The sequence below is a fragment of the Bombina bombina genome, unplaced genomic scaffold (assembly GCF_027579735.1).
Source record: "Bombina bombina isolate aBomBom1 unplaced genomic scaffold, aBomBom1.pri scaffold_842, whole genome shotgun sequence".
Taxonomy (NCBI): domain Eukaryota; kingdom Metazoa; phylum Chordata; class Amphibia; order Anura; family Bombinatoridae; genus Bombina; species Bombina bombina.
Genome location: NW_026512368.1, coordinates 34,402 through 58,339, shown reverse-complemented (window position 1 = coordinate 58,339; position 23,938 = coordinate 34,402). Strand labels below are relative to the sequence as shown.

The 23,938-nt window shown below is 40.3% G+C and overlaps 1 protein-coding gene across 1 annotated transcript in view; it reads right to left on the bottom strand.

Moving 5' to 3' along the window:
- The window catches only part of LOC128644260 (ficolin-2-like), a 57,876-nt gene that overhangs the window by 29,889 nt on the left and 4,049 nt on the right, over positions 1-23,938 (bottom strand).

Below are 23,938 nucleotides of genomic sequence, written 5' to 3'. Positions count from 1 at the left end.
TGTCTAGCTGATTTTACTTTGGTTAAGTTATTAATTAAGTTTTACATGTATCACTATTAAAAACAAGGTTCATAACACTGTTCACAATAAAACTTAAATAATCACATGAACGGTAATTAAGGACTCTGTTCCTTTGTAATTTCACCTCAAAATACCTTTAAAGGGACACTGAACCCAATTTTTTTCTTTCGGAATTCAGATAGAGCATCTTGCTATCTTTATTTGAAAAAGAAGGCATCTAAGCTTTTTTTTGGTTCAGAACTCTGGACGGCACTTTTTATTGGAGGATGAATTTATCCACCAATCAGCAAGGACAACCCAGATTGTTCACCAAAAATGGGCCAGTATCTAAACTTACATTCTTGCATTTCAAATAAAGATACCAAGAGAATGAAGAAAATTTGATAATAGGAGTAAATTAGAAAGTTGCTTAAAATGTCATGCTCTATCTGAATCACGAAAGAAAAAAATTGGGTTCAGTGTCCATTTAAGTATCTCTTTCTAAGAAACCCACAGTATTGAATTGTTTGTTTTCTCTTGTGTGTATCTTGTTTATAAGTTTCTGGGTCTGTGAATATATGTAAATTAGTAACATATCTTTCTATACAAGTAAATGTCTGTGGCGGCTAATATGAAAAGTTAGGACACCTTTGTTTTTGGTATTAACAGGTTTTAAATACTTTAAATATGTATTTGCCACCATTTTTTAGTATAAATGAATGACCGTAAATTAATTTTATAATGTTATGATATGAGCAGCTTACCCTTAAAGGGACACTGTACCCAATTTTTTTTCTTTCATGATTCAGATAGAGCATGCACCTTTAAGCATCTTTCTAATTTACTCCTATTGTCAAATTTTATTTATTCTCTTGCTATCTTTATTTGAAAAGCAAGAATTTAAGTTTAGATGCCGGCCCATTTTTGGTGAACAACCTGGGTTGTCCTTGCTGATTGGACAGCACCAATAAACAAGTGCTGTCCATGGTTCTGAACCACAAATTGGCTGGCTCCTTAGCTTAGATGCCTTCTTTTTCAAATAAAAAAAGCAAGAGAACGAAGAAAAATTGATAATAGGAGTAAATTAGAAAGTTGCTTAAAATTGCTTGCTCTATATGAATCACAAAAGAAAAAATTTGGGTTCAGTGTCCCTTTAAGTCCTTGTATTCCTGGGGCACCAACTTCACCTGACGCACAGAAAAGGTAAAAAAGGAGAATGACACAGCAATCTCTAAAACATTACAAATAGTTTTATATTAAGTGCATATATTGGGATCAGACACGGGAAGAGAAAATAAATTGTCTAAAGTCATTTTAAAAGAAAAATTTGGTTACTAAACCTGGAAAATTGGTGGGAGCAGACAACATATCAAAATGTGCTTAGGGGACACAAACAGTACAACTTGCCCCTCAATATTTTAGTTCTTATGCTTTGTTTATAGAAAATGTCCACAGATGACCTTAACTGGAATCCAAAAAAAGGCAGTGGAACAGAGAAAGGCAAATAAAGAAGAGAGGTTAATCTTTATAAGCAAATACAATTGTGCTGCCTCAATAAGGCATAGAATATTACATAGCCTCTGTTATGTTCATGTTGTTATAGTTAAGAAATCATATATTTTTATGCCATTGTTTTCTAGGCTTCCCTGTGTTTGTTCTGTACTGCCATCTGACACTTTTTGGTAATGCTCCTGTTTTCCAGTATCTTACCCCTGACCTTATTATGCATTTCCTTTTTGTGTATTGCTCCGCCCTTGTAGTTTTATGATGTTTTCCTGTGTCATGGCTGCAGCTAACAGCCTCATGTAACAAGCACTTATGTTAATACATTGCAAGCTACGATCAGTATCATCTTTTGACCGCATAATACTTTAACCATTCATTCATCTGCTGTATTCATTATCTGCTGTAACCTGATATTCAGAATAAAGCAACTTTGTGGATGAACAAGGTATTGGTGAGTTCAGCTATCTGACAAGGATTGTCTGCAGTGATTGTATCTTCTTATACAGGCCAGGCATAGAGGTCTCAGCAAGGGATAGATCATTATTACAACTATCTGAGTCAGAATAGTCAAAAGATGTATAGAATTCCTACAGCCTGCTATGTATATGTGTGTGTTTAATCTGAAATCAAGCTCAGGGTCATCCGCCATCTTGTGAAAGCACATGTCGCACAAGTTTACTGCACTTCATCTGAATGTTGAAAACTGTTTCTCTGCATTGAACTGTTGCCCCACCTGTGTAAGCTGCTGTTTGCCTTCTTAAAGAGACAGTACCATTTTTTGCAATACTTTAAAAAATGTCTAGACAAGGCTCTGAGCACTCTTTTATAGCCGAACCTACGCAGATACATCATGCCTCTGAACCCACAGACATACAGGAAGCAGATCCTGCAGATATTGCTGAACAGAGTGTAAGACCCAAACGGACAATAAAACCGACACATAAACTCAGAGAAAACTATGAATTCACTAGAGATGAGTACTCCAGCAATCTGTCAGACCTATGGGACAGAATTTCACAATGCATGTCAGTTTTGTCACATTTTAATGATCAACCAGCCAAATTGAGAGACTCTATAGATCACCTATCTGCTGCATATGAACGCTACCAGCGGCTGTCTGCAAAATACACAGCCTTCTTACAGGACTTTAATATAGAGGACTCTTCAGCAGAACTGACTAGGACTGATGCACTGTACCAACATAGAGATCTCTTAGTGCAAATGGCTAAAGAAAAGGCAGAGTTCCGCATTGCTCAACTGCAGGAGACCAGATCTCATAGATCCACATCAACTAAGCTCACTGCACGTTCTTCTAGATCCTCTCGCTCCAGAAGTTCAACATTAAGCGACAAGCTAATAGAGGCCCGTGCTGATGCAGAATCAAAAAAAGTGCAAAGCTCCTTTATCAGAAGGGAAGCACAAATGGCTGCCCAGCAAGCAGAAATGGCTGCCCAGCAAGCCATTTATTCCCAAATAAAGGTTTTGCGAATGGAAAAGAAAGAAGCAGCAGCCCTAGCAAGGCTGAAAGTCCTTGAACAAGCAATGGGAGAAAGTACTAATTCAGATTGCCATATCCCAGCAGATCTGGAAGACCCAGTTGAACGCACTAGTAAATACGTGCTAAGGCATAATATTTGCAATGATACAGAGTCATCTCCTGTGCCTACTACTAACACCATCGTTCTCAATCTCAACACAGAGACCTCTCAGCACAAAATGCCTGAGCCTCTTCAAATCCACAACACAAGTGCATCTAAGCAGCAAACCGCATCACCTCCCGCTGACAATAAGGTGACTTCCAGTGACAAGCCGCAGCTCAAGCCACAGCTAGCAGAAGCCTTAGAGACTACACCACAGTTGAATGCTCTTGCAACATCATTTTATCCTGGTAAACTTCACCCCTCTTCACCAAAGAACTTTCACACCCAAGGGGTTCCTCAAGTTACTTTGGCACCAAATAGTGAGAAATCAGACTTGACTGACTTTGCCAGATACATGATACGCCGTGAGCTCATTAACACAAGCCTCTCAAGGTTTGACGACTGTCCAGAGAGCTACAGGGCCTGGAGATCAACCTTCAAGGCTGCTACCGCTGATCTCGACCTTACAACCAAGGAGGAACTTGATTTGCTCATAAAGTGGCTGGGGCCGGAATCTGCAGATCGTGTTAAAAGACTGAGAACAGTACATGTTGACCACCCAGATGCAGGCCTTGTTGCTTCATGGGCAAGACTTGAGCAAGCCTATGGTAGCTCTGAAGCCATAGAAAGCGCTCTGTTCAAGAGACTGCAAAACTTTCCAAAAATAGGAAACAAAGACTATCGCAAGCTCCAAGAATTAAGTTGGCAAAGACAGACCCACGTCTACCTGGACTAAGCTTTCTGGACACTGCTCATGGTGTCAATCCTGTGGTGTCTAAACTGCCATATAACCTGAAAGAGAAATGGGCACAACAGGGCTCAAGATACAAAAGAGACTATAACGTATCTTTTCCTCCATTTTCATACTTTTGGAGGTACATCAGCGATGAAGCCTGGATGAGAAACGATCCCAGCTTCAGCTTCTGCGAACCCAACTTGCCTGCTTCATCATCCTTACCAACATCATCAAGGTATGATAACACGGCAGCTAAATGTAGAGACTTTAATAGAGCAATATCTGTTAAAAGGACAGACATCTCACCACACGTATCCTCTCCTGCAAACCAGAGTGACTCGGGCGAGAGAGATAAAGACCCTAATCGTCAGTGCCCTATTCACAGGAAGCCTCACCCTCTTAAGAAATGTCGTGGGCTTAGGGCAAAGACTTTACAAGAGCGCAGGGAGATTCTCCAGAAACTTGGAGTATGCTATAGGTGTTGTGCTTCTTATGGTCACTTTGCTAAAGACTGTAAAGATGTTATAAAGTGCACAGAATGCAGTAGCGACAGACACGTTACAGCTATGCATCCTACTCCACTTCCAGACAACCCACAGCAGCTAACTGACTCCATCCCTGTCGCAATTCATGGCGGGGAGCAACAAAGTCGTGCTCCAGTCACAGCGAGTGTTTCCTCTGCATGCACAGAAGTCTGTGGAGAAGGCTTAGACTACAAATGCTGTGCCAAGGTATGTCTAGTCAAGATTTACCCACAGGATCAACCTGAGAAAGTTGCTAGGATGTATGCTATAATAGATGAACAGAGCAACAGATCCCTGGTTAAGCCTAAATTCTTTGAGATCTTCGGCATAGAGGGTAATGCAACACTGTATACTCTCAGAACCTGCTCTGGTCGTGTAGAGGCCTTTGGCAGAAGGGCCAATGGATTCATGGTCTCTCATATCAAAGGAAACGAAGGCATACCCCTACCAACATTAGTCGAGTGTGACCAGATACTAGGCGAAAGGGAAGAGATTCCTACTCCAGAGGTTGCCTATCACCATCCTCACTTAAGGCACCTTGTTGATGAGATTCCGGCAATGGACAGGAATGCTGAAATCTTGATCCTGCTAGGAAGAGACATTCTCAGAGTACATAAAGTACGCGAGCAGTGCAATGGACCTGACAATGCCCCTTATGCACAAAGACTTGATCTAGGCTGGGTGATAGTGGGCGATGTATGCTTGAATAGTATGCGTACGTCATCTGAGATCCACTCCTTCAAAACTTACATATTAGAAAATGGACGTGCATCCCACTTCAAACAGTGCTCTCGCCATCATGAAGTAAGGGAGAAGCCTGCTGACATCATCCAAATACCTGATGTTACTCCTATCCTTTGTGATGACAATCCGGGTACCACAGTGTCTTGTACTACAAGTGATGACAACAAAATAGCCTTGTCAGTTGAAGACAGGAAATCATCTAAGCCCAAACAATGGCATTATGTTCCATCTGAAATTAATCCTGCAGATCATGCCACCAGGCCAATGTCTGCAAGTGTCTTTGCAAATTCTTCTTGGTTAACAGGCCCTGAATTCCTGCTAGATCATCCAGAAGAAACCACAGCTGATGTCTTCAGTCTTCTAGAACCTGACAACGATCCAGAGATTCGTCCTGAAGTAAAAACCCTTGTCACCAGAACTGAACAAAGACTCGTCTTGGGCTGTCAACGCTTTGAACGTTTCTCCAAGTGGACAAGGCTTGTACGTACCATTGCAAGGTTAGTCCACATTGCACACTGCTTTCACACAAAGCCCACAGATATTCACTGTCAAGGTTGGCACGTGTGCCAAAGGTTTCTTTCTGCAAAGGATATTGCTGAAAGTGAACTGTTCATAATACGCAGTGTACAACAGGATGTCTTTGGCTCAGAAAGTAAATGTATCCGTGACAAGAGGGGCATTCCAAAAAACAGTCCTATAGCTAACCTGAATCCATTCATTGACGATGATGGCATGTTAAGGGTTGGAGGACGATTAAACAAGGCTAAGTTGGGAGGTCAAGAACAGAATCCTCTCATTATACCCGCTCGCAATCATATCACCACTTTGCTCATACGGCACTACCATGAAGGGGTTAAGCACCAAGGTAGACATTTCACAGAGGGTGCCATAAGAGCTGCAGGCCTTTGGATTATAGGAGCAAAAAGACAGATCACAGCTACACTGCATAGCTGTGTTCAGTGCCGTAAACTAAGAGGTAAACATCAGCAACAACAAATGTCAGATTTGCCAGCTGACAGGTTAAGTACTGACCCACCTTTCACTCATGTTGGTTTGGATGTCTTCGGACCATGGATGGTAACAGCCCGCAGAACTCGAGGTGGCCAAGCAAATAGCAAACGATGGGCAGTGCTGTTCACTTGCATGAGTGTGCGTGCAGTACACATTGAAGTAATAGAAAATATGGATGCCTCAAGCTTCATAAATGCTCTAAGGCGATTTCTTGCCATCAGAGGACCAGTCAAAACATTAAGATCTGACTGTGGAACTAATTTTGTTGGAGCCTGTCGAGAGCTACATCTCAACTCTAGGCCAATTCAAGACCTTTTAGCTGAAAAGGGCTGTACATGGATTTTCAATCCTCCTCATTCTTCCCATATGGGTGGCTCCTGGGAGAGAATGATAGGCATCACACGTAAAATACTGGACTCCATGCTTATGGACTTGAAATCCACAAGACTCACCCATGAGATTCTAACCACCTTCCTGGCAGAAGCATCTGCCATAATCAATTCAAGACCACTTGTTCCAGTTTCTGTAGATCCAGAGGCCCCAACTCTCCTCTCTCCAGCTACTCTTCTTACCCAGAAGCTTGGGTCTGTTCCTGTTCCCCCTGGAGACTTTAAAACAGGAAATCTGTGCTACAATCAGTGGAAGCGAGTACAACACCTTGCCAACTACTTCTGGAATCGTTGGAAGATGGAGTATCTCTCTACTCTGCAAGGACGCAGGAAATGGCAACGTCTGAACCCTAACATCAAGGTTGGAGATCTTGTTCTCCTCAAGGACCAGCAAGCTGAAAGAATCGAATGGCCCATGGGACTGATTGTAAAGAGCATTCCTAGTGATGATGGAAAGGTGCGTAAGGTGGAGGTGAAAGTTGCAAGACAAGGGACTATAAAAACTTTCATCAGACCAATCACAGAACTTATCTTGCTCTTGCCCTTTGGAGACTGAACTTACTTATGTATGCTGTTGGATTCTTCCTGTGACTTCAAGATGGAAGAATCTTGAACTTTAATTGACACAACTTGAAGTCTTATATTATAGTTGTTTTTGCATTATATGTATGTTCTCCTTATATCTTTCAGGTCTTCAAGATATCTCTGCAAATTACATTGTTATGCATAACTTCCGTTATGATTTAAATAGTGACATTTATTATGCCAGACGGGGAGTGTGCTGCCTCAATAAGGCATAGAATATTACATAGCCTCTGTTATGTTCATGTTGTTATAGTTAAGAAATCATATATTTTTATGCCATTGTTTTCTAGGCTTCCCTGTGTTTGTTCTGTACTGCCATCTACTGACACTTTTTGGTAATGCTCCTGTTTTCCAGTATCTTACCCCTGACCTTATTATGCATTTCCTTTTTGTATATTGCTCCGCCCTTGTAGTTTTATGATGTTTTCCTGTGTCATGGCTGCAGCTAACAGCCTCATGTAACAAGCACTCATGTTAATACATTGCAAGCTACGATCAGTATCATCTTTTGACCGCATAATACTTTAACCATTCATTCATCTGCTGTATTCATTATCTGCTGTAACCTGATATTCAGAATAAAGCAACTTTGTGGATGAACAAGGTATTGGTGAGTTCAGCTATCTGACAAGGATTGTCTGCAGTGATTGTATCTTCTTATACAGGCCAGGCATAGAGGTCTCAGCAAGGGATAGATCATTATTACAACTATCTGAGTCAGAATAACAATCATATGAGCAATAAAATTAACCGTATCCTCAAAAGACATTGGCATATTCTGAAAGATCTTAATTCACTGGTTAGAGCCTTTGTTAATCCCCGTATAAACGGAATAAAAATATTAAGGACTATCTACTCCGAGCTGACATAGTGAGAAAATGAATATACAGAAGACTATAGGCCCAGGTCAGACAGGTTGTTATCCAGGTTTAAATTGCAGTAACTGCAATTCCATGATAAAGGGATAATTTTATCACCCTACACAAGGCACAAAATATAGGATCAGACAATACTTAACATGTAGAGCCAAGTTTATACTATATCTCATTAAAGGGACAGTCTAGTCAAAATTAAACTTTCATTATTCAGATAGGAGATGTAATTTTAATCAACTTTCCAATTTAGTTTTATTATCAAATTTGCTTTGTTTACTTGTTATTCTTAGTTGAAACTAAACCTAGGTAGATTCCTATGCTAATTTCTAAGCCCTTGAGGGTTGCCTCTTATTACATGTTTTTTAAATTGCTTTTAACAACAAGAGACTGTTGGCCATATAGATAACACTGTGTTCAGGCACAGGGAGTTATTTAAGAGTTTGCACAACACAATGCTAAATACTACTCAATAGATTATATATAGTCACAGTCATGTGATCAGGGGGCTGTCAGAAGGTTCTTAGATACAAGGTAATCACAGAGGTAAAATGTGTATTAATATAACAGTGTTGGATATGCAAAACTGGGGGATGGGTAATAAAGGGATTATCTGTCTTTTAAATCAATAACAATTCTATTGTAGACTGTCCCTAACTGTTATTAAAATCCCTTCTCCCCAGTTACATCTTTCTTTCTGAACTAAAGACACTCCCAATATCCTTTGAGTGGCATTTGATAAACCACTCCCTATTGAATTGGGGTATAAAACACTGGAACACTCTCTATCTCTCCCCCTTCTTATCCTGTTCCTGCTGAAAAGATGGCTGATGTTGGACACACTGGAGAATGTGGCTAAGTATATTCTTTAGATAAAATCCTGTGATTATTTTAGCAGTGTTGCAGAAATTGGGGTTGTGGTAAAGTTGCCCTGTATTAATTATTTGGACAGTTTTGCTGTAAAATAGATGTGTATATACACCCGTAAATCTTTCTCTTATTATTAACATATATTGATTCCTAATAAATTATTTTGGAAAAAAAACATAATTTATGCTTACCTGATAAATTTATTTCTCTTGTGGTGTATCCAGTCCACGGATCATCCATTACTTGTGGGATATTCTCCTTCCCAACAGGAAGTTGCAAGAGGATCACCCACAGCAGAGCTGCTATATAGCTCCTCCCCTAACTGCCATATCCAGTCATTCGACCGAAAACAAGCAGAGAAAGGAGAAACCATAGGGTGCAGTGGTGACTGTAGTTTAAAATTTAGACCTGCCTTAAAAGGACAGGGCGGGCCGTGGACTGGATACACCACAAGAGAAATAAATTTATCAGGTAAGCATAAATTATGTTTTCTCTTGTTAGGTGTATCCAGTCCACGGATCATCCATTACTTGTGGGATACCAATACCAAAGCTAAAGTACACGGATGAAGGGAGGGACAAGGCAGGTACTTAAACAGAAGGGACCACTGCCTGTAGAACCTTTCTCCCAAAAACAGCCTCCGAAGAAGCAAAAGTATCAAATTTGTAAAATTTTGAAAAGGTATGAAGCGAAGACCAAGTCGCCGCTTTGCAAATCTGTTCAACAGAAGCCTCATTTTTAAAGGCCCAGGTGGAAGCCACAGCTCTAGTAGAATGAGCTTTAATCCTTTCAGGGGGCTGCTGTCCAGCAGTCTCATAGGCTAAGCGTATTACGCTCCGAAGCCAAAAAGAAAGAGAGGTTGCCGAAGCCTTTTGACCTCTCCTCTGTCCAGAGTAAACAACAAACGAGTCGAGGGAGCAGAGGAAACGGTGGAAACACATAAGCCAGGTTGAAGAACCACGGTGCTGCTAGAGCATCTATCAGCGTCGCTTCTGGGTCCCTGGACCTGGATCCGTAACAAGGAAGCTTGGCGTTCTGGCGAGACGCCATGAGATCCAATTCTGGTGTGCCCCAACGATGAACCAATTGAGCAAACACCTCCGGATTGAGTTCCCACTCCCCAGGATGAAAAGTCTGACGACTTAGAAAATCCGCCTCCCAGTTCTCTACACCTGGGATATGGATCGCTGATAGATGGCAAGAGTGAGTCTCTGCCCAGCGATTATCTTGGAGACTTCTAAAATCGCTAGGGAGCTCCTGGTCCCCCCTTGATGGTTGATGTAAGCCACAGTCGTGATGTTGTCCGACTGAAATCTGATGAACCTCAGGGTTGCTAACTGAGGCCAAGCTAGAAGAACATTGAATATTGCTCTTAACTCCAGAATATTTATTGGGAGGAGTTTCTCCTCCTGAGTCCACGATCCCTGAGCCTTCAGGGAATTCCAGACTGCACCCCAACCTAGAAGGCTGGCATCTGTTTTTACAATTGTCCAATCTGGCCTGCGAAAGGTCATACCTTTGGACAGATGGACCCGAGATAGCCACCAGAGAAGAGAATCTCTGGTCTCTTGATCCAGATTTAGCAGAGGGGACAAATCTGTGTAATCCCCATTCCACTGACTGAGCATGCATAATTGCAGCGGTCTGAGATGTAGGCGCGCAAATGGCACTATGTCCATCGCTGCTACCATTAAGCCGATCACTTCCATGCACTGAGCCACCGAAGGGCGCGGAATGTAGTGAAGAACACAGCAGGAATTTAGAAGCTTTGATAACCTGGACTCCGTCAGGTAAATTTTCATTTCTACAGAATCTATCAGAGTTCCTAGGAAGGAAACCCTTGTGAGGGGTGATAGAGAACTCTTTCCCTCGTTCACTTTCCACCCATGCGACCTCAGAAATGCCAACACTATGTCCGTATGAGATTTGGAAGTTTGACGCCTGTATCAGGATGTCGTCTAGATAAGGGGCCACTGCTATGCCCCGTGGTCTTAGGACCGCCAGAAGAGACCCCAGAACCTTTGTAAAAATTCTTGGGGCTGTAGCTAACCCGAAGGGAAGAGCCACAAACTGGTAATGCCTGTCTAGAAAGGCAAACCTTAGGAACCGATGATGATCTTTGTGAATCGGTATGTGAAGGTAAGCATCCTTCAAATCCACTGTGGTCATGTACTGACCCTCCTGGATCATAGGTAGGATTGTCCGAATAGTTTCCATTTTGAACGATGGAACTCTGAGGAATTTGTTTAAGATCTTTAGATCCAAAATTGGTCTGAAGGTTCCCTCTTTTTTGGGAACCACAAACAGATTTGAATAAAATCCCTGTCCTTGTTCCATCTGTGGAACTGGATGGATCACTCCCATTATTAGGAGGTCTTGCACACAGCGTAAGAATGCCTCTTTCTTTATCTGGTTTACAGATAATCTCGAAAGGTGAAATCTCCCTTGTGGGGGGGAAGCTTTGAAGTCCAGAAGATATCCCTGAGATATGATCTCCAACGCCCAGGGATCCTGAACATCTCTTGCCCACGCCTGGGAGAAGAGAGAAAGTCTGCCCCCTACTAGATCCGTTGCCGGATAGGGGGCCGTTCCTTCATGCTGTCTTAGAGGCAGCAGCAGGCTTTCTGGCCTGCTTGCCTTTGCTCCAGGCCTGGTTAGATTTCCAGGCCGGCTTGGATTGCGCAAAAGTTCCCTCTTGTTTTGTAGCAGAGGAAGTTGATGCTGCACCTGCCTTGAAGTTTCGAAAGGCACGAAAATTAGACTGTTTGGCCCTTGATTTGGCCCTGTCCTGAGGAAGGGTATGACCCTTACCTCCAGTAATGTCAGCAATAATTTCCTTCAAACCAGGCCCGAATAGGGTCTGCCCCTTGAAGGGAATGTTAAGTAATTTAGACTTTGAAGTCACGTCAGCTGACCAAGATTTAAGCCATAGCACCCTACGCGCCTGGATGGCGAATCCAGAATTCTTAGCCGTTAGTTTAGTCAAATGAACAATGGCATCAGAAACAAAAGAATTAGCTAGCTTAAGTGTTCTAAGCTTGTCAAGTATTTCAGTCAATGGAGTAGCTGTCTGAAAGGCCTCTTCCAGAGACTCAAACCAGAACGCCGCAGCAGCAGTGACAGGAGCAATGCATGCAAGGGGCTGCAGGATAAAACCTTGTTGAATAAACATTTTCTTAAGGTAACCTTCTAATTTTTTATCCATTGGATCTGAAAAAGCACAACTGTCCTCGACAGGGATAGTGGTACGCTTTGCTAAAGTAGAAACTGCTCCCTCCACCTTAGGGACCGTCTGCCATAAGTCCCGTGTGGTGGCGTCTATTGGAAACATTTTTCTAAAAATAGGAGGGGGGGAAAACGGCACACCGGGTCTGTCCCACTCCTTAGTAATAATTTCTGTAAACCTTTTAAGTATTGGAAAAACGTCAGTACACACCGGCACCGCGTAGTATTTATCCAGTCTACACAATTTCTCTGGCACTGCAATTGTGTCACAGTCATTCAGAGCAGCTAAAACCTCCCCAAGCAACACCCGGAGGTTCTCAAGCTTAAATTTAAAAGTAGATATATCTGAATCAGGTTTCCCCGAGTCAGAGACGTCACCCACAGACTGAAGCTCTTCCTTAGCTTCTGCATATTGTGACGCAGTATCAGACATGGGCCTTAAAACATCTGCGCGCTCTGTATTACGTCTAACCCCAGAGCTATCGCACTTTCCTCTGAATTCAGGCAGTCTGGCTAATACCGCTGACAGGGTATTATCCATGATTGCCGCCATGTCCTGCAAAGTAATCGCTATGGGCGTCTTTGATGTACTTGGCGCCATTTTAGCGTGAGTCCCTTGAGCGGGAGTCAAAGGGTCCGACACGTGGGGAGAGTTAGTCGGCATAACTTCCCCCTCGTCAGAATCCTCTGGTGATAATTCTTTTAAAGTTAACAGCTGATCTTTATTGTTTAAAGTGAAATCAATACATTTAGTACACATTCTCCTATGGGGTTCCACCATGGCTTTTAAACATAATGAACAAGGAGTTTCCTCTATGTCAGACATGTTTATACAGACTAGCAATGAGACTAGCAAGCTTGGAAAACACTTTAAATCAAGTTAACAAGCAATATAAAAAAACGTTACTGTGCCTTTAAGAGAAACAAATTTTGCCAAAATTTGAAATAACAGTGAAAAAAAGGCAGTTAAACTAACAACATTTTTACAGTGTATGTAACAAGTTAGCAGAGCATTGCACCCACTTGCAAATGGATGATTAACCCCTTAATACAAAAAACAGATTAACAAAACGAAAAATATGTTTTTTAAACAGTCATAACAACTGCCACAGCTCCTACTTTTGAAGCCTTTTGAGCCCTTCAGAGATGTCCTATAGCATGCAGGGGACTGCTGAGGGAAGCTGAATGTCACAGTTTGTAATTTTAACTGCACCAACTGTAACTTTTATACTATAACAGTGGAAAGCCTCAGGAAACTGTTTCTAGGCAAAAATAAAGCCAGCCATGTGGAAAAAAACTAGGCCCCAATAAGTTTTATCACCAAAGCATATATAAAAACGATTAAACATGCCAGCAAACGTTTTATATTGCACATTAATCAGAGTATATACCTCTGATAGCAAGCCTGATACTAGTCGCTATTAAATCACTGTATTTAGGCTTTAACTTACATTAATCCGGTATCAGCAGCAAATTCCATCCCTAGAAAAACTTAACTGCACATACCTTATTGCAGGATACCCTGCACGCCATTCTCCCTCTGAAGTTACCTCACTCCTCAGACATATGTGAGAATAGCAGTGGATCTTAGTTACTTCTTCTAAGATCATAGAAAAACGCAGGCAGATTCTTCTTCTAAATGCTGCCTGAGATAAAAATAGTACACTCCGGTACCATTTAAAAACAATAAACTTTTGATTGAAGAAAAAACTAACTATATTTTACCACTTTCCTCTTACTACCTCCAGCTATGTTGAGAGCTTGCAAGAGAATGACTGGATATGGCAGTTAGGGGAGGAGCTATATAGCAGCTCTGCTGTGGGTGATCCTCTTGCAACTTCCTGTTGGGAAGGAGAATATCCCACAAGTAATGGATGATCCGTGGACTGGATACACCTAACAAGAGAAATGGAGACCTTTTAATTAATAACCTCAGTCACATTTTATTGATGCAGGACATAACATTAGCCAAGTATGCTTTCAGATTATTGCGAGGGTAGATACCCCCAGAAGGGGTGGTGATAGAGAATTTTTACTCAAAGCTAAGGAAATGCATTGGATTAACAAGATGCAAACCTTGAAACCAAGGGGCCTAAATAAGGATTTTGACTGGTCACTCTTCAGATAAATATCTCCTTGTTTATAGATTTATTACATTTTATAAAATTGTTTATGATGTTTGTATAGATCTCAGGTAGAAATACATTTCTCTACATTTCCAAGATGTACTTACATCCAATTGTCTATGATGTTTGTACAGATCTTATGAAGAAATACATTTCCAAGATATACTTACATATTATACCAAATGATTACCTTACCCTACTTTACCTGTGGCTTTTGTTCTGTGTCTAACACTCTGTATGGATTATGGTGGTATTTGATTTTGCAATGCTACTTCTCATTTTTTAATTGTATGCATAGTGACTATGTGTATATATCTTAATTGTATATTTTGTATCATCTCTATTACCCACTATTTACACTGCCACTTTAAGAACAGAAGCACTATCTTTGTAAGTGATATAAAAATTATCCACACTAGATGGCGCCATAGTTTAATTAATGGGTGATTGATTTGCACCTGTGTACATGTATAAAGGTAATCTCTTTATATATTTAGGTAGACATGACTAAGGACCTAATGAGGGTCTGAAACGTTGTTTTTTTTGGTGGACCATGGTACAATAAAGGTCAGTTTATAATATCTGCCAAGACTGGAGCAGCTTTTTCAAGACTTATTGACACGGAGGGGGTGGCTGACTCCTTACTCCTGTGCCTGATTGTTTGGTTGCTGTTCCCCACTCTTTGTTTCTCTTATTTGGGGGAGGTGTCATGAATACCTCATGATTTAGATGCTAAGGGGTTAATATTCTTTAGCTTGTGAGCTAAAAACATTTGTTTATTAAGAAGAAATGTGTTGCTGTGTTTATGTGCTGTGTGTTTTTCTTTTGATAAACCAGACTCTCCTTATAAATAGTTTTATAGTTCCCCTTGACCAGATGTTATTGTATATGCATTGATGCATCAAGCCAGTAAAATTGTCAACTTCAGAGACACAAATCAGTGCCTCTCCCCAGAAATAGATAAGGTGTTCTATAATTTCAAGCAAAGACTTAGAACTTCATTGCCCCAACCTGTCAGCAAAGGGATTTATGAAACACAGGGTCTTTTTCAAAGAACTAACATGAGGTCATAAAAGAGAGTGGTGGATATTTCCCTAGCCCCCCTCTGCAAAGAAGGTTGGGTCAAGCCACTTTATATCATGGAAACATGTAAAAAGAAATATTTCCAGAACGAGTTGTTGAAAATCAGTTGTAACTTTATTCTTTAAAATTGTATGAAACAACATACAGCAACACGGGGTTAGTGAAGACAAAAAAACTTCTGACCGGTTTCGGTCGTATTGACCGTAATCATAGAATAGCACCTGTTAAGGGGTGCACCCTTTTAAGTCTAACACTTCATGTTCATTGGTTTAAAAACAAACAGTCTTCAAACTTAACCCTATACATACCATATTGACATTTTGTGCAGATAGTAAACACTTTATATGTGAACAAATAGCTGAAGATATATATTACAAGTAAAAAATTGAAACTTAATGTTTATATACATATATACACTACATATAGTTAGGAAGAAAATACTTTTAGTGATCTAGCAAAAAACTGAACACATTATAAAGGATAATAACTCTTTATATATATATATCATCATGGAAACATGTATAAGAATTTTATGTTTAACAATTCAAGTGTTCATTCTTCATAGGAGGCTGTATACTACAGAGTGAGTGACCAACTTTTCCTGCCATCTCCCTGGCACAGACAAATAAAAGCTAGTAAAGTATAAGGTGTCTGTTATTTCTCCTTTTTATTTTTAAAACTGTTTGCTTGTGTATAATTCTACTTGTTAATATCTTTTTATTAATAATGCACTGTGCATAATTTTCTTCGCATAATAAATCATTCCTTTATTAAGATATTGAGGCCTATTTATCAAATGTCTGTCGGACCTGATCCGACAGTGCGGATCAGGTCCGACAGCCATCGCTGAATGCGGAGAGCAATACGCTCTCCGTATTCAGCATTGCACCAGCAGCTCTTGTGAGCTGCTGGTGCAATGCCGCCCCCTGCAGATTTGCAGCCAATCGGCCGCCAGCAGGGGGTGTCAATCAACCCGATCGTACTCGATCGGGTTGAATTGTGGCGTTCTCTGTCCGCCTCATCAGAGCAGGCAGACAGGGTTATGGAGCAGCGGCCTTCAGACTCGCCAGAAACACGGGCCCTCAAGCTCCATTCGGAGCTTGATAAATGGGCCTCTTTGCCTTTGTCTAATATTTGAACCACATTACTAAAAGAGACTGGTAGTATTAAGACTGTGTATTTTAGATAACTTTTTGCTAAATTGTATTCTGAGAGTTAATGTGTAAGTTTGGACTTTTCCTTAGGATTTCCCCCTCAATAAATTGTAAGTGGTGGCAGCTTAGAGATAGTTTTAGTTTAGTTTGGGTAGCAGTAAAAGGGGACTTTGGGCATTTTTAGTCTAGTACAGACTAGAGAGTGTTGTTAACCCTTGCACCCACTGAACTAAGTCACAGGATTGCCTGGAGTGGCTAGACTGGGACAGATTAGTGAAAGTAGAAAGGGTCTGTAAACCTTTTATGTGCCAAACAAGTGACTTGCGCAGGGTTGGTTAACCCTGGTCGTCAGAAATTGGTGGGCAGCGGTGTTTTTTTGTATTTTTATTTATTAGATGTTAGTGCTTGTGGATTTGCTAGTGTGAAAATCCCAGTACTAAAAGAAATTGTGACTTTCACAATTTCCAAAGGCTAAAACTCAGTGCATTATATAGTTACACATTGCAAATAGTCCCTTTCCCTATTCTCTGTTTTTCTTTTCTATTTTTATGCCTATGTAGGCATACCAGCAGCAGACCAAGGAAATTAGGGCACTCTTATGCCAGGAGAGAGAGATTCCCTCCCGTGGGAAGAGAAAAGATGGATTAATACAAGCTCTTATGGACTATGGCAGCAGTCAGGCTGCACAAACTGATGCCTCAGGAGAGGTGTCTGCAGCTGTGGGCAGTGATTCATCAAGCTCTGGAGATCCATTGGACTGTTATTGGCAAACTGTTCTAAAACATATGGGCTCAGCGGATGCAAGTTTGCGCATGGAGCTGATTTTAAAATTTCAAAAACAACAGGCTGCTGCAGCTGAGAGACAGGTTGCTGAGTGCCAGGCTGAGAGAGAGAGACTGCTAGGGAAGCAGCTGAGCACCAGGCTGAGAGAGAGAGGCGCTCTGGCCGCAGAGAGACAGACTGCTGAATGACAGGCTGAGAGAGAGAGTATCAGTTACAGCTTGCACGGTTGGAGAGAGAAACTGTCTCACCTGTTGTTAGTGAACCTAGAGACTCCTCTTTAATCAGACAGCAGGCAGAGAGTTTCCCTACCCTGGAGAAAGATGGAGACTTGGATGTATTCCTGCGCAGCTTTGAAACAGTTTGCAGACAGTTTCAACTACCAAGGGAGCAGTGGGCCAAGTATCTTACCCCTGGTCTGAAAGGTCCTGCACTGGAAGCTTTTGCTAAACTTGCTCCAGAGTTTGATCAGGACTATGATGCAATTAAAGCTGCACTGCAGAGGTGGTATAATCAAGCCACTTGATATCATGGAAAATGTATAAGAATTTTATGTTTAACAATTCAAGTGTTCTTTTTTTATAGGAGACTGTATACTATAGAGTGAGTGACCAACTTTTCCTGCCATCTCCCTGGCACAGACAACTAAAAGCTAGTAAAGTATAAGGTGTCTGTTATTTCTCCTTTTTATTTTTAAAACTGTTTGCTTGTGTATAATTCTACTTGTTAATATCTTTTTATTAATAATGCACTGTGCATATTTTTTTTCGCATAATAAATAATTCCTTTATTAAGATTTTGCCTTTGTCTAATATCTGAACCACATTACTGAAAGAGACTGGTAGGATTAAGACTGTGTATTTTAGATTATTTTTTGCTAAATTGTATTCTAAGAGTTAATGTGTAAGTCTGGACTTTTCCTTAGGATTTCCCCATCAATAAATCGTAAGTGGTGGCAGCTTAGAGATAGTTTAAGTTTAGTTTGGATAGCATTAAAGGAGGAATTTTGGCATTTTTTCTAAGTCTAGTATAGACTAGAGAGTGTTGTTAACCCTTGCACCCACTTAACTAAGTCACAGGCTTGCCTGGAGTGGCTAGACTGGGACAGATTAGTGAAAGTAGTAAGGGTCTGTTAACCCTTTATGTGCCAAACAAGTGACTGGTGCAAGGTTGGTTAACCCTGGTCATCACAACATGATTCGCTACAGCGAATCATGTCTGCTCGGCATCGCTAAATGCCGACAGCATAAGCTGTCGGCATTTTACATTGCACAAGCATTTCTGGTAAAATGCTTGTGCAATGCCGCACCCTGCACATTCACGGCCAATCGGCCACTAGCAGGGGGTGTCATTCATCCCGATCATATCGTATCGGGATGATTGCAGTCTGCCACCTCAATGGTGGCGGACGAGTTAAGGAGCAGTGGTCTTATGACCGCGGCTTCTTTACTTATGTTTCGGTGAGCCGGGAAACATCAGGGGTATATTGCAGCATCCACTGCTTGGTAAATCTACCCCATGGTATCTAATATCTGCTTGTGAGATCTTTACATGTTCATAAACATATTATTTACACCGATTTTGACAGCAGAAAAAAAACTTGTAGACTCTTGTAGTTTATCCATAGTGCTGTCAAAGTATATGTAATTGATCTTTAGGATAGACTTCTGCATTCTTCAATCCTTCACCCTCTTCACTGGATTCCTATTTCATGTACCAAATATCCTCTCTGTAAAAATAAGTTTTTACACATATTGCTCCTGAATCTATTTCCCTTCATCTTCAAACCACAAACCCTTGTTATGGTGTTCCACTTTTTTTTTGGAAAAATGCTTTTAACTTATTAAAGGGACACTGAACCCAAATTTTTTCTTTCATGATGCAGATAGAGCATGAAATTTTAAGCAACTTTGTAATTTACTCCTATTATCAATTTTTCTTCGTTCTCTTGCTATCTTTATTTTAAAAGCAGGAATGTAAATTTTAGCAGCTAGCCCATTTTAGGTTCCGCACCATGGATAGTGCTTGCTTATTGGTGGCTACATTTAGCAAACCAATAAGCAATCATAACCCAGGTTCTGAACAAATAATGGGCCGGCTCTTAAAGGGCCATAATACCCAAATGTTTAAACACTTGAAAGTGATGCAGCATAGCTGTAAAAAGCTGACTAGAAAATATCACCTGAACATCTCTATGTAAAAAAAGAAAGATATTTTACCTCAAAAGTTCCTCAGTAGCCACATCCCATTGTAAAGGATTTCTAAACAGCATATTAATATGTCTGTCCTGGGACAGCTAAGGGGATGAGCCTCGTGCACTCTCATATTATTTCCCTATTCAGGTTAAAGGAAGCTTACTATGAAATCTCATGAGAGTTAAGTCAAATCTCATGAGATCACAGTAAAAGAGTTCATGACCTCAGCACTGCTGATGCTGATTGGCTGCTGTTCATTTCTTCATTTTTTTAATTTTTTTTTTAACCTGCTGCTGGACAGCAGCTGAAGTACAACTTTTACACAGAATTTACTCTGCAGAGCTGAGGAGATTGTGAGGTAAAATATCTTCCTTTTTTACATAGAGATGCTCAGGTGATATTTTCCTGTCAGCTTTTTACAGTTATACTGCATCAGTTTCAAGTGATTTAGCATATGAGTATTATGTCCCTTTAAGCTTTACATACCTGCTTTTTAAATAAAGATAGCAAGAGAACAAAGAAAAATTGATAATAGGAGTAAATTAGAAAGTTGCTTAAATTTGCATGCTCTTTCTGAATCGTGAAAGAAAAAACTTGGGTTTAGTGTCCCTTTATGGGCTACATTAGTGGTGTACTACAGGGAGTGCAGAATTATTAGGCAAATGAGTATTTTGACCACATCATCCTCTTTATGCATGTTGTCTTACTCCAAGCTGTATAGGCTCGAAAGCCTACTACCAATTAAGCATATTAGGTGATGTGCATCTCTGTAATGAGAAGGGGTGTGGTCTAATGACATCAACACCCTATATCAGGTGTGCATAATTATTAGGCAACTTCCTTTCCTTTGGCAAAATGGGTCAAAAGAAGGACTTGACAGGCTCAGAAAAGTCAAAAATAGTGAGATATCTTGCAGAGGGATGCAGCACTCTTAAAATTGCAAAGCTTCTGAAGCGTGATCATCGAACAATCAAGCGTTTCATTCAAAATAGTCAACAGGGTCGCAAGAAGCGTGTGGAAAAACCAAGGCGCAAAATAACTGCCCATGAACTGAGAAAAGTCAAGCGTGCAGCTGCCAAGATGCCACTTGCCACCAGTTTGGCCATATTTCAGAGCTGCAACATCACTGGAGTGCCCAAAAGCACAAGGTGTGCAATACTCAGAGACATGGCCAAGGTAAGAAAGGCTGAAAGACGACCACCACTGAACAAGACACACAAGCTGAAACGTCAAGACTGGGCCAAGAAATATCTCAAGACTGATTTTTCGAAGATTTTATGGACTGATGAAATGAGAGTGAGTCTTGATGGGCCAGATGGATGGGCCCGTGGCTGGATTGGTAAAGGGCAGAGAGCTCCAGTCCGACTCAGACGCCAGCAAGGTGGAGGTGGAGTACTGGTTTGGGCTGGTATCATCAAAGATGAGCTTGTGGGGCCTTTTCGGGTTGAGGATGGAGTCAAGCTCAACTCCCAGTCCTACTGCCAGTTTCTGGAAGACACCTTCTTCAAGCAGTGGTACAGGAAGAAGTCTGCATCCTTCAAGAAAAACATGATTTTCATGCAGGACAATGCTCCATCACACGCGTCCAAGTACTCCACAGCGTGGCTGGCAAGAAAGGGTATAAAAGAAGAAAATCTAATGACATGGCCTCCTTGTTCACCTGATCTGAACCCCATTGAGAACCTGTGGTCCATCATCAAATGTGAGATTTACAAGGAGGGAAAACAGTACACCTCTCTGAACAGTGTCTGGGAGGCTGTGGTTGCTGCTGCACGCAATGTTGATGGTGAACAGATCAAAACACTGACAGAATCCATGGATGGCAGGCTTTTGAGTGTCCTTGCAAAGAAAGGTGGCTATATTGGTCACTGATTTGTTTTTGTTTTGTTTTTGAATGTCAGAAATGTATATTTGTGAATGTTGAGATGTTATATTGGTTTCACTGGTAAAAATAAATAATTGAAATGGGTATATATTTGTTTTTTGTTAAGTTGCCTAATAATTATGCACAGTAATAGTCACCTGCACACACAGATATCCCCCTAAAATAGCTAAAACTAAAAACAAACTAAAAACTACTTCCAAAAATATTCAGCTTTGATATTAATGAGTTTTTTGGGTTCATTGAGAACATGGTTGTTGTTCAATAATAAAATTAATCCTCAAAAATACATCTTGCCTAATAATTCTGCACTCCCTGTATCATTAGCTTGAGGAGCGTAAATGCAGTTGTGAGATTGCAGTGGTCTTTACGCTCCAATCCATATTAAAAGTGTTGCACTTTTTAAATTACTGCAAATTTAATTTTTAGAGTATTTTTTTTAGATAGCCTTTATTTGGTGTGTGTGTGTGTGTGTGTGTGGGGGGGTACTTGTAGATTGGTGGGGGGGAGGTTTATTTCATAAAGAGCTAAATCACTTTAGGACAATGTAATACACAATGCTCTTTTAAGGGCTTTTTCTGTATTTTAGTGTTAACACAGTTTTTTTTATTGTAGGGTGTGTTTTTTTTTTTGTAAGTGGGGTTTTAGAATAGGCATAACTGTTTTTTTACTTTTGGTAAATTTTTTTCTGTAATGGTATTTTTTTTTAATTTACAGATAAAGTTAGATTTTTTATTTTCCAGGTAAGGTTAGGTTTGCTTTTTTTACAGGTAAGGTTATTTTTTTTTGGGGGGGGGGGGAGTAACTTAGGGGGTGTTAGGTTAGGGGGGGTTAGCTGGTTAGGGGATTTAGATGTTAGTGGGTATTTTCCGGTGGGAGTTGTGGCGGTTTTGGGGTTAATAGAGCATTGGGGTATTTTTCGATGTGCAGATGTGGCAGTTTAGGGATTAATAGTTTAGCTGGGACATTGTGGTGTGCTATGTGGCGGGTTAGGGGTTAATAGTGTAGTGGGGGTTTTGTGGTGGGCTATGTGGCGGGTTAGAGGTTATAAGAGAAGGGGGCTTATGGCGATTTGGGTTAGCGTGCAAGTATGGGTGTTAGGTTTATTCACTTTTCTCTCTCCATTGAAGTCTATGGGAGAGTACATTAACGCGGTCGCGATATTGTAACTTCTGCTCTTTGCCTGCATTCGGTTAGTGCACCAGTGAAAAATATTTACTTTCAACTTGTAATATCGCTCCACTTGTAATCTAGCCCTAAATGCCTTAATATACTACAAGGCTCCTATCCAATCACATCTCTCTTCCTTTCTACATATAAAACTTTATTACCCTGTGGAGCCAACAAATAATGGTGAAGTCATTACTGGTAAAAATAAATTACAGAGAGAAAATAGATATTTTAAATATTAAACTCAACATTTAAAGGGATATGAAACCCCAAAAAAATTATTTTGGGATTCAGACAGAATGTACCATTTTAAAAAAAGCTTCCAATTTACTTCTATTATCAAATTTGCTTTGTTCCTATGATATTCTTTGTTGAAGAGATACCTAGGTAGGCATCTACAGCGCTACATGACAGGAAATAGTGCTGCCCTCTAGTGCTCTTGCAGATGAATAACATTCTTGCAAAACTGCTGCCATATAGTGATTCAGAAATGGGCTGGCTCCTAAGCATGGCTCCCTGCTTTTCAACAAAAGATACCAAGAGAAAAAAGTTAAATTAATAATAGAAGTAAAGTAGAAAGTTGTTTAAAATTGCTTGCTTTATCTGAATTATGAAAAAAAAATTGGGGTTTCATATCCCTTTAATCTCTTTGTAAAAGTCTTAAATAAGCAAACTAAACCAACATTGTATTATACATAAAATATATATTTTGTACCATTCTTTATGTGATTGGTTAGCTGAAGCTCACTTAAAAGGAAGTCAAAATGAAACTTTCATGATTCAGAAAGAGCAGCAGTTTTAAACAACTTTCTAATTTACTTCCATTATAATTTGTACTTTTTATATGCACACTTTCTGAAACACCAGCTCCTACTGAGCATGTGCAAGAGTTCACAGTGTATATGTATATAAGTTTGTGATTGGCTGATGACTATCACATGATATGGCTGGCAGGAAAATGGAAGCCATCTGAAATTTCTCAGCAAAAAAATCTACTGATAACTTAAAATTAGTGCTATTGCATTGTCTTTTTATTGTGTATTTGTATATTATGTAATTCTACTGTACTTAAAGGGACACTTAACCCAATTTTTTTTCTTTCGTGATTCAGATAGAGCATGCAATTTTAAGCAACTTTCTAATTTACTCCTATGATCAATTTTTCTTCGTTCTCTTGCTATCTTTATTTGAAAAAGAAGGCATCTAAGCTTTTTTATTAGTTCAGTACTCTGGACAGCACTTTTTGATTGGTGGATGAATTTATCCACCAATCAGCAAGAACAACCCAGGTTGTTCACCAAAAATGGGCCGGCATCTAAACTTACATTCTTGCAGAGAGAATGAAGAAAATTTGATAATAGGAGTAAATTAGAAAGTTGCTTAAAATTTCATGCTCTATCTGAATCACAAAAGAAAAAATTTGGGTTCAGTGTCCCTTTAATAATC